This window comes from Hypanus sabinus, chromosome 12, assembly GCF_030144855.1.
Source record: "Hypanus sabinus isolate sHypSab1 chromosome 12, sHypSab1.hap1, whole genome shotgun sequence".
Taxonomy (NCBI): domain Eukaryota; kingdom Metazoa; phylum Chordata; class Chondrichthyes; order Myliobatiformes; family Dasyatidae; genus Hypanus; species Hypanus sabinus.
Genome location: NC_082717.1, coordinates 84,829,496 through 84,846,843, shown reverse-complemented (window position 1 = coordinate 84,846,843; position 17,348 = coordinate 84,829,496). Strand labels below are relative to the sequence as shown.

Genomic DNA, 17,348 nt, shown 5'->3' with positions numbered 1-17,348 from the left:
CAACCCTTCATGCAAAGCTCAAAGTTCAACCCAACTGTAAAAGGCAGTGACAGAGCTCCCCAAGGCGGTAGGTGCCACACTCTGTTCTCCCAGTGCAACATAGGCCAGCCTTTCTGGTGGTCTCCTGATTCTTTGAGACTTCCCCCTCATCTACTTCTTCAGGTTCCGACACTACTTGAGACACTTCTGGTCTACCTGGCGAGGCCTCCCCCGGTCTATCACTCATAGAAACATAGAAAATAGGTGCAGGAGTAGGCCATTTGGCCCTTCAAGCTGACCATCCAACTCAGAACCCTGTACCTGCTTTCTCTCCATACCCCCTGATCCCTTTAGCCACAAGGACCATATCTAACTTATGCCTAACTTATTACCATATCTAACTTATCACTTGTGCCCTTCTGCAACTTGGACCCTTCTGTCCCTTGTCTGAGCCCTGCTTCATTCCTTGCAGGGTCCCACTGAACCCCAGTCTGTTCACAGATAGCCCCCATGATTTCACCTGACTCAGCATGAGAAGGGTTGGGAATCTTTTTCTCAGTCAGTGGGGAGTTAGCAAAAGGCAGCATACATCACACCCCCATTTCCTCATCCTCCGAATCAATATCCCATTTAGGGGCAGGGGCTGCTCTAATCCCTCCTGCTGTTGGTCCATCAGTTGCCCTGCGTCTCTGCAGAGTCCTCTTACTAGGTGTAGGCCCCAGGACAGACTCTGGTCAATCCTAACCTCTTGTCCCAGCAGCAGAAGCTGGTTCCGATAGAGAATATTGACAAGCCCATTCCCATCCTCAGGTTCCACCTGGAAAACTGGTACATTTGGCATTTGACTCTCCACTACATAGGGCATAGCCACCCAGCAGTCAGCCAACTTATGCTTCCCAGGACTCGGTGATCTGGCATGAATTGGGAGAACCTAACCTTTTGATCATACCTCCTCTTATTTCCTTGATTCTGCCTGGTAGCCGTGACCTCAGCTAATTCATAAGCCTTTTTCAGCTCCCTTCTCATATCAGACATATACTTCAGTTAAGTCTTTGGAGGTAAGTCTTCTTCACAGTCCCAAAACAAAGGTTCATGCGTTAGAGTAATTCTTGGGTTTAGGTCATTCACATGTAGGAAATGGCTTTGACCACCAATCTTCTGTTTATTGACAATCTTTAGGTTGCAACAATGCATTTCCTAAAAGCTGTGAATACCAGAATACCAGTCCAGATGCTGCTGGTGCCTGTGGGATGAATGTAAACCAGGAGGTGTGAGATTTGCGTGTAGTTTCAAAGACAGCATTATCTATACTTTGTAAATACGGATTGTCCTTCATGTTAAGCACATAAAATACCAAACAAACGTATTGCGGGTTCAGTTTGGAACAATAGATTCCTGTAAACCAATCCAGATGCTGCTGGCGCCTGTAGGATGGATGTAATCGGGAGGTGTGAAGTCTGTATGTAGCTTCAAAAGAAAGCATTGTCTATACTTTGTAAATATGGCATTATCCTTTGTGTGTGTGGCAAATAAATATCAAGCCACACGTTGGGCAGCAGACCTTTCCACTGAAAGCATCTTGGTATGATGATGCCTGCTATTCCTTGTTTTGTCAAATAAAGAAGCTGCTTTGTATCTACCAGTAACTCCCACTCCGGTAATTTCATTCACGTAACAACATTCGGTGTCAGAAATGGGATACCTTCGTGACCCATCGTGTGGCCAGCGATCTTAGCAGTCTAAGTGGGTTAGTATTTTCTAAAATAGCACCCACACTTGGATCCGTCTGGGTCGGTGGTACACAGGACCACAAGGTATCATGAACAGGGAGAGCTGAACTGGTAGATATATAAGTGGTGTGTGTGCGTGCATGTGTGTTTATGTAAGTGAGGAAACTTTGTGTGTTAACTTGGTGAGACAGAGCCACCAGTTGCAAAAGGTGGTTACCAACGGTTCGGGACGCCAGAGTGGGGAGCAGTACTTTAGTGTATACATTTGCAAGCGCCATGCAAAGGAATACAGCAGGCATCATGGGTTCAGGTGCTCAAAAGTGATAGACTGTGGAGTACGTATTTTGCGGTTTTAAGTATGTGCTGTTTAACTGATACCCGTCTTTTATATTTTGCATAGTGTGGGAATTAGTGTGGAGATATCTCAGGGAGAGGTTTTACTCAGATATATCTGCTAGGGTGGCACCTATTGAGGTCAGGCAATGTCAGGCTGAGAACCCTGATGATCCGAGCCAGCCCTTGACCTTGATTATGACCACTCATTAGCCCTTCACCCCCGGGGAGAAACAGAGCATTTTGTCAGAGTTGCCCTCATTTGGTGTTGCATGTGAGAATTTAGAATTCTGGTGTAAGCTGAAGGAAATGATTCAGTTGTCAACTTTCCCCCTTTTTCAGATTGATTATCTCCAGCTTGTTTCCCAGGGACACTAGACATTACTGTCACCAGGAAGAGATGCACCAGAGGGATCCCCCGCTTGAAGGTGACCTTCCTCTTTGTAGTGTTCAAGACAATCACCGCCATCTTGTTCACCTGTACAACTGAGGGCTTCTGCAGTTCGGGCCTCACCAGTACCCCAGCAGGCACGCCCGACTTCTCCTTGTGGTCTTACGGAGCATCCACCAAGAGGGCATCTCCCTCAGGCATTTGGGAGATTTTGGGGTTTCCCATTACTCTCGCTATTTCCCCGAGCCGTAACACGATTGGCTTGGACTGGGTGGCCCGCACAGTCCCTTGTCTAAACTCATTATCCAGCCCAATGCAACCACACATTTCCTCAAAAGCAGCTTGAAACCGGGTGAATAGACAATGTTCTGAAGCTTTCTCCAGCTTTCTCCTCACAATAGGAGTGCCGATCCCTACGGGAATTGAAACATTGCCCTTCTCAACTGGGTTTGGACAAACTAGCGCTAATGTATCAAGCACCTCAGCCACTCCCACATTGGCCTCCGAGAACTCCAGCTTCACTGACAAATAACCGTCATACAGATAGTCACTCGCACTATGACCCTGTAGTCTAGGGTAGGTCTGTAGTCTAGTGTAGTTTTCGTGTTGGTTTATGTAGTTCAGTGTAGTTTTTGTATTGTTCAAGTAGCACCATGGTCCTGAAAAATGTTGTCTCGTTTTTACTGTGACCTGTACCAGCAGTTATGGTCAAAATGACAATAAAAGCAACTTGACTTGACTTGATTTGGATCTCTAGTGCACTAAGTGGTGTCAATGGTAAACGTGTCAAATGCTGGTTGTAAAATGAACAGTACAGCAAAGTGACCTGCGACCTTGTGTCAAAAATGGCTCTAGCATAAATATCTTCTATCTGTAGTGATACACTGGAGCTTCGCCCCACTAAGCCTTCAGGAATACCTCTCTGCTTAGATACCAGGGGCTCACTCTCCGAGGGATTTCCCGTTGTTCACACTCCCACCTGAAGTGTCCCTCTTCCCCACAGTTGTAACAGACAATACTGCCTGCTCCCCTTCTCACAGGACACCAGCCTCTAGCAGCCCTCTGCATAGTCTGTCCCCTTATAGGATCTACCTCCCTATCAGCTCCATTATACGGGGAGGGGCACACCTGCTGATAACAACTGGGACATCTCAGTTCTCAACTCTGCCATAAACTCCTCAACCACTCCCCAGGGCAGGCTATCTATGGTCACTTCACCTCAGGGTACCACGACCGAGGACCGTACCCTACTGATGAAAGCCTCTCACGCCTCCGACGCATTCTCCTCCTCTTGTACTTCTCTGATCAGCTCAACAAACGAGGGAGGGGGGGGCAAGTCTTTCGAGACAGTCGGAGACCCCACGCGATCAGGTTCTGGGACTGGGTGCCTTTCGCTATTTGGTCCATCCTTAACTGGTCCACCTCAGCCGTCTGAATGGCCCCCTCTGCACCGCAAGCAACTTAGCTGCCCCTTAGCCGAAAGATGTACACAGAAAGTTTCTCCCCCTTCTCCTGACACATGCTCTGAAATCCCGTCAGGAGCTCCATTGGGCTTCTCATTGTACCAAACACCTTCTCTACTGCTTGCATGTAGGCCACAGAAGTGGCAAGGGGGTTCAGCAGCCCGCCCACTCAAACTTTCAACCAATTGCTGTTGTTTTACGTCATCAGAGCATGGCCACTCATCTAACAACAGAGGTCTGCTCTGCCCAAATCTCATACCCATGCCCCTCTTCCCCTTTAAGGGTGGGCTTCGTTCCTGAGAATCGGCAGAGCCTATGATAGCTGAGACTTTGAACCTGGGCACTTTTCTATTTGTTCACCAGAGAAGTAAGGGTGGGCACTAACTCAGAATTCTCACTCTTCATTGGGAGATGGGGACTCATTATACATTCCAAATCAGACCATTCCTTCCCCTCGCTAAGCAGAAACGAGAGAACCCCGTCTTTAATGTCTCCACCTCCAGCTACGGGAGACTCGATTTGTGATTCAGCCCACTCCCTTACACTCTCCTTCTCCCAGAAAGTATGGACAGTCCACGGCCCCTCCCTCTGCTGGGGCCTTAATAGTATCAGGCAGGTCCACTGCCATTATGTCAGTGCCAGTCTGAACTAAAGCAAGGTTTGTGCGCCCATTTTATCAAATCTCCGCTCTACAATCTTAACTTGGCCTACAGCTTTAACAGTACTTTAGTCAAATTAACAATTCCTCAGGAGTACGAATATCTACCCCACACAACACGCACGCATTCGTTACTGGTAACTCTGTGGATGCACACCACTGCTCAACCCTGGCAGCATTCATATCCACGTATTGTAATCGCTTTGCTGGACAATAGCTTAGCACAGAGTTAAACACACAACCCACTGGTTCAATCACACAGCATCCAACAAAATCAATCCCGGGTGAACCCCCACAATTGCAATCCTCAGGTTCTGTCGGCTCTGCCTAAGTCTAGGGAAGATAATATCTGGCCCCACCAAACGTATGAGACTGAGGTGCAAAACCTCCTGTTTGTGTGGATGCTGCGTGATGTATTACCCTGTTACAAATCAGTACTACAAAATAACAGACAGTACACCATAAGCAATTAAATGATTTAGCAATATAATTCTTAATTTGACTAAAGGGTTAGTAAAACAAAAAGGGCCCATTTTAATGAAACAGTTGAATGTGCACAAGTTGGAGCTCATGGTTTTCCTTCCACTGGTCCTCCGTTGATTTCAGAATCAGAATCAGGTTTATTATCAACGGCATGTGACATGAAATTTGTTAACGTAGCAGCAGCAGTTTAATGCAATATATAATCTAGCAGAGAGAAAAAATATAAAATAAAAAATAGTAAGTCAATTATGTATATTGAATAGATTTTAAAAAACGTGCAAAGCCAGAAATACTGTATATAAAAAGAGAGGTTGTGTCCAAAGATTCAATGTCCATTTAGGAATTGGATAGCAGAGGGGAACAAGCAGTTCCTGAATCGCTGAGTGTGTGCCTTCAGGCTTCTGTACCTCCTACCTGATGGTAACAGTGAGAAAAGGGCATGCCCTGGGCACTGGAAGGTCCTTAATGATGGACGCTGCCTTTCTGAGACCCTGCTCCCTAAAGATGTCCTGAGTACTTTGTAGGCTGGTACCCAAGATGGAGCTGACTAGATTTACAACCTTCTGCAGCTTCTTTCAGTCCTATGCAGTAGCCCCTCCATACCAGACAATGATGCAGCCTGTCAGAATGCTCTCCATGGTACAACTATAAGTTTCTGAGTATATTTGTTGACATGCCAAATCTCATCAAACTCCTAAAGAAGTATAGCCACTGTCTTGCCTTCTTTATAACTACATCGATATGATGGAACCAGGTTAGATCCTCAGGGATCTTGACACTCAGGAACTTGAAGCTGCTCACTCTTTCCATTTCTGATCCCTCTATGAGGATTGGTATGTGTGCTTTCACTTTACCCTTCCTGAAGTCCACAATCAGCTCTTTCACCTGACTGACGTTGAGTGCCAGGTTGTTGCTGCAGCACCACTTCACTAGTTGGCATATCTCACTCCTGTACACCCTCTTGTTGCCACCTGTGATCCTATCAACAAATGTTCTACCAACAACGTCAGCAAATTTATAGATGGTATTTGAGCTATGCCTAGCCACATATTCATGGGTATAGACAGAGTAGAACAATCGGCTAAACGCACAGCCAGAGTTGATCGTCAGCGAGGAGGATAGGTTATCACCAATCCGCATAGATTGTGGTCTTCCAGTTAGGAAGTTGAAGATCCGGAAGCAGAGGGAGGTACAGAGGCCCAGGTTCTGCAACTTCTCAATCAGGACTGTGGGAATGATGGTATTAAATGCTGAGCTATAGTCGATGAACAGCATCCTGACATGGGTGTTTGTGCTGTCCAGGTGGTCTAAAGCGCTGTGGAGAGCCATTGAGATTGCGCCTGCTGTTGACCTATCATGGCGACTGGCAAATTGCAATGGGTCCAGGTGCTTGCTGAGGCAGGAGTTCAGTCTAGTCATGACCAACCTCTCAAAGCATTTCATCACTGTCGATGTGAGTGCTACCGGGGGACAGTCATTAAAGCAGTCCACAAAATTCTTCTTATGCACTGGCATAATTGTTGCCTTTTTGAAGCAAGTGGGAACTTTTGCCCTTAGCAGTGAGAGGCTGAAAATGTTCTTGAGTATTCTTGCTAGCTGGTTGGCACAGGTTGACACTGGTTGGCGTAGTGTCAGAAATAAGACAGATGAGCTTGAAGCTCAGATGAAACTGGGGAACTACGATATTGTTGGGATAACGGAGACATGGCTGCAAGGGGATCAGGCCTGGGAATTGAGTGTACCAGGGTATACGTGCTATCGTAGAGACAGAAATATGGGAAGAGGGGGTGGGGTGGCCCTGTTGGTGAGGAATGAGATTCAGTCCTTAGCAAGAGGTGACTTGGGAACAGGGTAAGTAGGGTCTGTGTGGATTGAGCTGAGGAACAGTAAGGGTAAAAAGACCCTAATGGGTGTTGTGTACAGGCCCCCAAACAGTAGCATGGATATTGGGTACAAGTTGATTAGGGAGTTAACATTGGCATGTGCTAAAGGTAATGCAGTCGTTATGGGAGATTTCAACATGCAGGTGAACTGGGAGAATCAGATAGGTTCTGGACCCCAGGATAGGGAGTTTTGTGGAGTGTCTAAGGGATGTATTTTTGGAACAGCTTGTGCTTGAGCCAACCAGGAACGAGGCTATTTTGGACTTGGTGATGTGTAATGAATAGGAATTGATCAGTGATCTTGAAGTAAAGGAGCCATTAGGAAGTAGTGATCATATCATAAGTTTTTATCTACAATTTGAGAGGGATAAGGGCAGATCAGAGGTGTCAGTGTTGCAATTAAATAAAGGAGACTACGGAGCCATGAGGGAAGAGCTGGCCAAAGTTAAATGGGCGGATGCCCTGGCAGGAAAGACAGTGGATCAGCAGTGGCAGATATTCTTGGGCATAATACAAAAGATGCAAAAGCAGTTCATTCCAATGAGAAGGAAGGATTCAAAGAGGGGGAAGGGGCCACAGTGGTTGACAAAGGAAGTCAGAGATTGTATAGCATTAAAGAAAAAGAAGTATGACAGGGCTAAGATGAGTGGGAATACAGATGATTGGGAAAGTTTTAAGGAACAGCAGATCTTAACTAAAAAAGTAATACGGAGAGAAAAAATCAGGTATGAGCTCAGTCTAGCCAGGAATATAAAAGGGGATAGCAAAAGCTTTTTTAGCTATGTGAAGAGAAAGAAGATAGTTAAGAACAATGTTGGCCCCTTGAAGAATGAATTGGGAGAAATTGTTATGAGAAACAGGGAAATGGCAACAGAATTTAATGCGTACTTTAGATCTGTCTTCACCAGGGAGGACACAAGCAATCTCCTAGATGTATGGATGGGCCAGGGTCATAGGATATCAGAGGAATTGAGACAGATTGACATTAGGAAAGAAACTGTGATGAGTAGACTGGTAGGAGTGAAGGCTAATAAATCCCCGGGTCCAGATGGTCTGCATCCGAGGGTTCTAAAAGAGGTGGCTCAGGAAATTGCGGATGCATTAGTAATCATTTTCCAATGTTCCTTAGATTCAGGATCAGTTCCTGAAGATTGGAGAGTCGCTAATGTTATCCCACTTTTCAAGAAGGGAGGGAAGGAGAAAACGGAGAACTATCTAATGTCAGTCGTGGGGAAGATGCTTGAGTCCATTATTAAGGACGAAATAGTGGCACATCTTGATGGCAGAAATAGGATTAGGCCGAGCCAGCATGGATTTACCAAGGGCAAATCATGCTTGCCTAATCTGTTGGAGTTTTTTGACGGTGTAACAAGGATGTTAGACGAGGGTAAGCCAGTGGATGTTGTGTACCTAGATTTTCAGAAGGCATTCGATAAGGTGCCACACAGGAGATTGGTGAGTAAAATCATGGCATTGGGGGCAGGGTTTCAACATGGATAGAAAACTGGTTGGCAGATAGAAAGCAAAGAGTAGCAGTGAATGGGTGTTTCTCGGACTGGCTGGAGGTGACTAGTGGGGTACCACAGGGCTCTGTATTGGGACCACAGCTCTTTACGATTTATGTCAATGATTTAGATGAGGGCATTGAAAACTATATCAGCAAGTTTGCTGACGATACTAAACTGGGTGGCAGTGTGACATGCGAAGAGGACTTTAGGAGAATACAGGGAGACTTGGATAGGCTGGGTGAGTGGCAGATACTTGGCAGATGTCATTCAATGTGAATAAATGTGAAGTTATCCACTTTGGAAGCAGGAACAAGAGGGCAGAGTATTGTCTGAACGGTGTAGAGTTAGGTAAGGGAGAAATGCAAAGAGACCTAGGAGTCCTAGTTCACCAGTCAATGAAGGTGAATGAGCAAGTGCAACAGGCAGTGAAGAGGGCAAATGGAATGTTGGTCTTTGTTACAAGGGGAATTGAGTACAAGAGCAAGGATGTCCTTTTGCATTTGTACAGGGCCCTGGTGAGACCACACCTGGAATATTGTGTACAGTTTTGGTCTCCAGGTTTAAGGAAGGACATTCTGGCAATTCAGGAAGTGCAGCGTAGATTCACTAGGTTGATTCCTGGGATGGCAGGGCTGTCTTACGCAGAGAGATTGGAGAGATTGGGCTTGTACACGCTGGAATTGAGGAGATTGAGAGGGGATCTGATTGAAACGTTTAAGATAATTAAAGGATTTGATAGGATTGAGGAAGGGAATATGTTCCAGATGTTGGGAGAGTCCAGTACCAGAGGGCATGGATTGAGAATAAGAGGTCAGTTATTTAAAACAGAGTTGAGGAAGAGCTTCTTCTCCCAGAGAGTTGTGGAGGTGTGGAATGCACTGCCTCGGAAGACGGTGGAGGCCAATTCTCTGGATGCTTTCAAGAAGGAGTTGGATAGATATCTGATGGATAGGGGAATCAAGGGATATGGAGACAAGGCAGGAACCGGGTATTGATAGTGAATGATCAGCCATGATCTCAGAATGGCGGTGCAGACTCGAGGGGCCGAATGGTCTACTTCTGCACCTATAGTCTATTGTTTTCAGAGCCTTACCAGGTATTTCATTGGGACCTTCTGCTTTGAGAGGGTTCTTTCTTTAAAGACGACCTAAAATTGGCCTCTGAGACGGAGATCACAGGGTCATCAGGTGCAGCAGGGATCTTCACAGCTGTAGTTGTATTCTCTCTTTGAAATCATGCATAGAAGGCCTTGAGTTCATCTGGTAGTGAAGCATCGCTGCCATTCAAGCTATTAGGTTTCGCTCTGTAGGAAGTAATGTCTTGCAGTCCCTGCCAGAGCTGCTGTGCACCGATTTCGCCTCCAGCCTCATTTGAAATTGTCTCCTTGCCCTTGAAATAGCCCTTTGCAAATCATACCTGGTTTTCTGGTACAGGCCTGAGTTGCCAGACTTGAATGCCGCAGATCTGGCCTTCAGCAGACAATCTACCTCCCGGTTCATCCATGGCTTTTGGTTTGGGAATGTACAGTATGTCGTTGTGGGCACACACTCAGCAACACAGGTTTTAATGAAGTCCGTAACAAACTCAGCATACTCATCCAGGTTCAAAGATGAATCCCTGAATAACGTCCAGTCCACCGATTCAAAGCAGTCCTGTAGGTGCTCCTGTGCTTCTCTAGTCCATACCTTCTTTGTCCTCACTACTGGTGCTGCAGTCTTCAGTCACTGCCTATACTTAGGAAGTAGTACAGCTAGGTGATCTGACTTCCTGAAGTGAGGGCATGGAATAGCACAGTAGGCATTCTTGATGCTGGTGTAGCAATGATCCAGTGCTTTGTTTCCTCTGGTATTGCAAGTGGCCTGTTGTTGATAGAGGCTTAGTGATTTTTTCAGACTGGCCTGGTTAAGATCTCCCAAAACGATGGTGAAAGCAGTAAGGTGTGCTGTTTTGTGCATGTTGATCCAATTGCTCAGATCATCTAAAGCCTGCTGGACATTGGCCTGAGGTGGAATGTAAACTGCTACCAAAATGACCCTGGAGAACTCCCGTGGTGGGTAAAAAGGACGGCACTTTACTGCTAGACATTCCAGATCTGGTGAGCAGAATTGGGACAGCACTGATATATTTGTGCACCAAGAAGAATTGATCATGAGGCATACTCCTCCACCTCTGCTTTTGAGAGACTCTATAGATCTATCCTGATGGTGTATAGTAAACTTGTCGATCTGGATCACTGCATCGGTACAGAAGGATTCTGTGAAACAAAGGACACATGCAGTCCTAATGTCCCTCTGCTTCAACAGCCTAGCTCTGAGATCATCAATTTTATTCACCAGAGACTGCACATTCGCCAGCAAGATAGTCAGTATAGGGAGTTTAATACCTCATTTCCTTCAACACATTTGTAACCCCATTCTACACCCGCGCTTCCTCCAAGGGCACTTCTGTCCACAATTAGTGTTGTTTCCATCTGTTTTAAGCAGTGATAGTTCGTTTAAATGCATTAAGACATCTTTGTTTACTGTACTGACCTTGAAAGCAGTTGTGCTTTTTAGCTGTACTAGGCTGAAATGGGAATATTTAATTGCATCCATTGAGAGTACTGCAGCTACTCGAGTCACATTGAGGTGCCCCAGAGGTTCCCTGCGCTTTGTCGACTCCCAGCCCCACTCCAAGTCCACTCGCTCATGGTGTCTATGACCTCTCCTTTCTGGCATCTTTTTTCTCTGTCTTCTGCCGAACAAGAGACCCAGATCTCCTCGGTGTCAGCCGGAAAAAACACTCCCCTCTTTGGACGGCTCACATTCCAAAGCACCCGTTATCTCCAACCATAACCCAAACACTGCTGCTACAGAAAGACCATTACATAGCAGTGAAACCTTTCCCAGGGTGTTACACTAACATCAACAGAAGGAAATGAAGGTGTGATGATACAGTCCTGCAAGTGCTAGGAAGGGGCCATTTGGGGAATTTAAGGAGGAGGTCAGTGACTGAGGGTGGGGATGGAAGTCAAAGCTTAGGCCACTGTTGGGAGTAATTTGTGTGTGGGAGGTATCCCAACTATGGTGTTGTGGAGTAGGTGCAGAAAAGATGGATAATAAGGTTTGGAGTATTGTTTATATAACACAATAGGAACAGGAAACTTTAAAAATCAATTGGACTGATACATGGGTAGGAAAGGTTTAGAAGGTTATGGGTCAAATGGAGGCAATTGGGACTAGTTTGCTTAGGCATCTTGTTGGCATTGTCCATTTCAGCTGAAGGCTCTAAGCTGTACGACTCTATGACATTCAACAAGTCAGGCAGCATTTATGGAAAGAGAAATTGACAACATTTCAGTCCGAGGATACTTCAGATCCAGTCTTACACTGTGCAATAAAGATTTAGCTACCCCAAGAGTGCCCACTTCTGGGTAATGTGGTTTAATTATGCTCACAGTGCTCCAAAAGGGAGTTCTACAGTGTGACTCATGCTGGTAACTTCCTGTCTAAATTCCAAAAATGGCACAAAAGGATCCAGAAATAGCCCTTAAACAAAGAGTGTTTGTGAGCTAATTTTTTGTCGGTGTTTCTTTATCTATCCCATCAGATGACTTTCAACAGTAACTTTCTTATTTTCAAGGGAGCCTAATCTCAAATAGAAGTACAATGCTGAAATAGGATTAGAAAAGTAGCAATATACAGCATGGCTGACAATTTCTAGAAAACAGCTTGAGAAGCCCCAATAAAGTATGTTAATCTGTGTGTCTCATTTTCAGATGTTGATCATCTCTACCTTCAAGAAATTACCCGTAAAAGAAATTGGGGTAGGAGCAATCATCTAGAGTCTGTAAACCTTAACTTATGAAGAGAAGTTAAAATAAAACAAGATTTACTGTCATCCAATTCAATTGCGGTTTTTGAGGGAAATGTAATCCAAGTATTTGAGATGCTAAGAGCACAGATGATGAAGTTATTTATGTGTTTCGAACTGTGAACGTAGACTGTAAAGATATGCAATTATTATCTGTGAAGACAGGCTTTGAGATGACAAGAATTTATCTCCCTTCCACTGTACAGTAAATACGTGGCACAGATTCTCAGCATAAACAAACGTCAGAGAAAAGATATTGGAAAATACCTGGCAGTATAAGAGTCAACAGGAATAAGTTCAGCGAGAAGACAAAATATTCTTTCAGATATAGTTCCTAGACCTAAGTCATTGGAAGAGGTATGCTGCCAGAGGAGAGCTTTGGACAGAGTACATTCCAGCATATTTACTGTACTACTGTGATACAGCACTCATTTTCCTTTACAAGTACTATGACACCTCAGTAAGTGCAGCAAGAGAACCTAAGCAGTCAATCTTCCTGCACTTCAGATACACAACAATGATGTTTCTCATTATCTGCCCTTCATTTTTCTTTGCTACCACCTATCCCTTGATTGCCTTTATCCCCCGACTCCACCCCCCCCCCCCGTCTCTCCACTTGACTCCTTCTGCTCATCATCCTTCACCCCCCTTCTTGGTCCTCCCAATGCCTACAGACTCCTGTCTCACCCTCTCCTCTTCATTCGGGGTACCTCCCTCTCCACTCTCAGTCCTGAGGCTGTGTCTCGACACGAAAGGCTGACAGTCACAAATACCGCTCGACCTGCAGTTCCTGCAGCAGATTGTTTTTTTTGCTCCCGATTCCAGCATTCGCAGTCTCTTTGTCTCCAAAGCAAGTCATGTACTTTGAATGATCAGCATAGACCAAAAAGTGTTAAGCAAGATTCAGCAAAAGACAAAAAAGGAACTAGAATCTACTGATGAAACAATACAAAACCACTTGAAATTATTATATTGTAAAACTGATGACAATGACCACATTTATACAAGCATACTTAAACAAGGAAATCCAATGTTGTTGTTTTTCTTCTTTGTAGGGTATTGTGTTGTAATTAATGCTCATAATAATCACTTCTTTTGAAATGACTTTCAACAATTTTGCACACATTGATATTGTACAAAGCAAAAAAAAAGCCTTTTTTGATAAAAAAAATTGCAGTATACACATCCTCTGCAGCTTAAGAATGCCCTACTTAACAACAACCCGCACATATAAACAAAAGTTTGTTAGACCTGTGAGGATGATTATATTGGCTGCTACGGGGGCGGGGCTGCAAGGAACTTCTGCCTTGTGGGAACTTGGTTCGCGGTCACACATCTGAGTTAGAAACTGTACAGGTTATTGTTTGGGAAAGACTTGTAGTTGAATCTTTAAGACATTATTCTTGCTGATCAGTCTCTTTGCTCCTGAAAAACTAACTCTACAAATAAGTGCTATTTCCTCTATTCAATATAAAACTGATAGATTTGGCTTTAAAGTTTATGCACATACTTCATATTCTATTTTAACCTATGCAGAAGTCCCAATTTAGTTTTGTCCACCGGAACCAGTTAAACGAAATAGGTGCTTTTTACTTCCTGCTTTACAGTGAGGTCTTGATGCTCTAATAAATTGCTCTGCCACTTCAAAGTTCAAAGTAAAATTTATTATCAGAGTACAACGCTGAGATTCTTTTCCTGTGGGTGTACTTAGCAGTATTACTTGGTGTCACCTAGCAACATCACTTAGTGATATTCTGGTGCTGGATGTCACAGGATTGCCAAAGGTGATGCCTGACTGGGGAAAAATGCCAAAGAGGTAGCTCAGGACATGGAACTCATTTAATTAGTAAAGGAAGATCTCATCAAGACTTTGGTGAGCCCCAATATTTTGCAACTGACTGAAAATTTGGGACTCAAAGTATTTTTTTAAAGCTTTATACTAAATATAATGATGGCACTAAACATCGACTCCTTTGCTTGCATTATTGGAAACAACTCTATTTCTATCTTTGATATCTCTTTTTTCCCCCTTTCAAGGCTCTTTTGACCTGGAGTTACACTGTGACTTTGGTTCTTTGCGAGAATGGGCCTGCTCTCAGGGCCTCACAACTAGCCACTTCAAAGACGAGGCCTGAGAGACTAGTGCGCCTTCAGGGTGCTGGAATTTCTGTGGCTCTGGAGATTAGCTGATTCAAGACCAGTGCCCCTGACTGAGGCATCACAGGAGAACACGGAACATCAGGAGCTGTATGTCCAGAGACCTGAGCCCTTCTCGGTCCAACTCTCTGGGTGCAGGACTCGGAAAGAGCAACGCAATAAATTCTTAACATCATAAATCAGCAAGTTGTTTGTTATGTCTCTCCTCTCACTGTGAAACAGGGACACCTCTTTTCCTTTTAATAGGGAGAGAGAGAGAGAGCCTGTGGTATGTCGAATTACCAGATGGACAAGTAATCTTTGTGGTATTGAAAGTCTGAGTCTTTAGCGATGCTTTGCTTCATGCTTGAGGGCTCAAAGGAGGGCACTTCTGCTTTTTGCTGCTAACGGTGTGGGGGATCATTGTCTTGCTGCTGCTTGTGTGTGGGGGGTGGAGCTGAGTGGGCTTTGGGGTTCTAATGTTTAACTGTCATTCATTTTTTGGGGCACTCCTCTGTTTTTGTGGATGCTTGTGAAGAAAAAGAATTTCAGCAGTATATTGTATACACTTCTCTGACATTGTGGTGCTGCCAACAGCATGGCTTCTCTCCCAGATGAGCTCAGTCACTTTTATGCTAGACATCACTACTCTGTCGCTATTCCTTCAAAAACCGCAATATCGCTACTCTGAGCCTCCGAGGAAAGCCACCGCTACAACCTGCAACCTGATCATCTCTGAGGCTGAGGTACGCAGGTGTTTCCAGTGAGTGGACAATCGCAAGGCTGTGGGACTGGACGGCATCCCAGGGTGAATACTTGGGATGTGTGTAGCACAAACTGGCAGGTGTGTTTACAGATATTTTTATTCTCTCCCTCTCCCAGTGCAGAGTGCCCCCCTGCTTCAAATTATCCATAATTGTCCTGTACCAAAAAAGACCAAGGTAACGTGCCTGAATGACTGGTATCTTGTCACACTCACCTCAATAATAAACAAATACTTTGGATTACATCTGTCAATCTAGTCAAGGATTACATCTGTAGTTTGCTACCACCCAAACTGGACCCCCTACAATTTGCCTACTGACATAAACAATCAACAGATGACGCAATAGCCACTGCTCTACATACCATCCTTAAACATCTGGAGAAGAAGGATTTTATGCGAGAATGCTGTTCTTGGGCTACAGTTCAACATTCAACACCATAGTTCCATCCAGGCTCGACACGAAGCTCAGAGACCTTGGCCTTGGCATTGCCTTGTGCAGCTGGATCCTGGACTTCCTGTCAGATTGCCGGCTTGTGGTAAGAGTGGGCTCCCTCACCTCCAACCCTCTGACTCTCAATACAGGAGCCCCTCAGGGCTGTGTACTGAGTCCCTTCCTTTACTCCCTGTATACAAATGACTGTATCGCCATCCACAGCTCCAATCTGCTAACTAAATTTGCCAACGACACTACACCGATTGGCCTTACCTCAAAGAATAATGAAGTGGCCTACAGGGAAGAAGTCATCTCTCTGACACAGTGGTGTCAAGAAAACAACCTCTCCCTCACAGTCACAAAAATAAAGGAGCTGGTTGTGGATTACAGGAGGAATGGAGACGTGCTATGGATCTGGGACTGAGAGGGTGAACAGCTTCATGTTCCTTGGCATCCACATCACCGAGGATCTCACGTGGTTTGTACACACCAGCTGTGTGGTGAAAAAGGCACTTTCACCTCAGACAGTTGAGGAGGTTTGGTTTGGGCCCCCAAATCCTATGAATTTTATATAGGGACACAATTGAGAGCATCCTGACTGGCTGCATCACTGCCTGGTATGGGAACTGTACCTCCCTTAATCGCACTTCTCTGCAGAGTGTTGCGGACAGCCCAGCGCATCTGTAGTTGCGAACATCTCATGATTCAGGACATTTACAAGGACAGGTGTGTAAAAAGGGCCCGTAGGATCATTGGGGACTCAAGCCTTCCCAACCACAATCTATTCCAGCTGCTTCCATCCAGGAAGGGGTACCACAGCATAAAAGCCAGGACCAACAGGCTCTGGGACAGCTTCTTCCACCAGGCCATTTGACTGATGAATTCATGTTAATTTGAGTGTACTCTATATTACATTGACTGTTCTATTTCTTACAAATCACTATGATCGCACATTGCACATTTAGATGGAGATGTAACGTGAAGATTTTTTACTCCTCATGTATGTGAAGGATGTAAGAAATAAAGTCAATTCAAATTCAAATGTACCTATTGAACCTATTGAATAGGACTAAATAAGAATTCTAGTTCTACCCTGTTGACTGTGGTATTTTTGGCACCACAGAGGAAAGCTAATGACTGCACTGAGCCAATGGGAATCCTTATTGAGCAATTTAATGCTTACCTCAGGCATTACAGATGGAATCAGACAGCCAGGGATCATGGCAAATGATCATCTGTTCAATCCTTCGCCAAAAACATCCTGGTTCAAGTGAAAGCTACAACATTAGCTGCAAATCTATTATGGGAAGTGAGAGAAAAGGACAGGGAAAAAAAAACATTTTTATGGAAGGTAAAGAGATAAAAGAAGAATTTTTTGGAAGGAAGAAATAAAAGAAAAAAAAGTAGCTGCATCTTAAGCAACCTCTGGAAATAGAGCCAAACCATTAGGTTAGATTATACCAAGCAGCACAATTACTAGCACATAAAGAATGTTGTAAATCTATCTGATAAGTAGAATTACAAATAATTCACCAAGGTGAGTGTGTCTAGAAATTTGATTGCAAAGAACTTTTCCTCAGTTTTTCTCTCATGAAAAATGGTATCTTACAGTAAAACAATTACACACTATTCAGGTTGAATCATGCCGCTTCAGAAATTGTCATTGTGTACTCTTAGCCTACGTGAGTTCAGGCACTCATCACTCACTAACCCAGCCATCCTCACTAACTCAT

At 44.6% G+C, this 17,348-nt stretch overlaps 1 protein-coding gene across 2 annotated transcripts in view; it reads right to left on the bottom strand.

Annotated features, from left to right (window-relative positions):
- The window catches only part of rmnd1 (required for meiotic nuclear division 1 homolog), a 126,079-nt gene that overhangs the window by 67,072 nt on the left and 41,659 nt on the right, over positions 1 to 17,348 (bottom strand). The gene's annotated exons all lie outside the window — the stretch shown is intronic.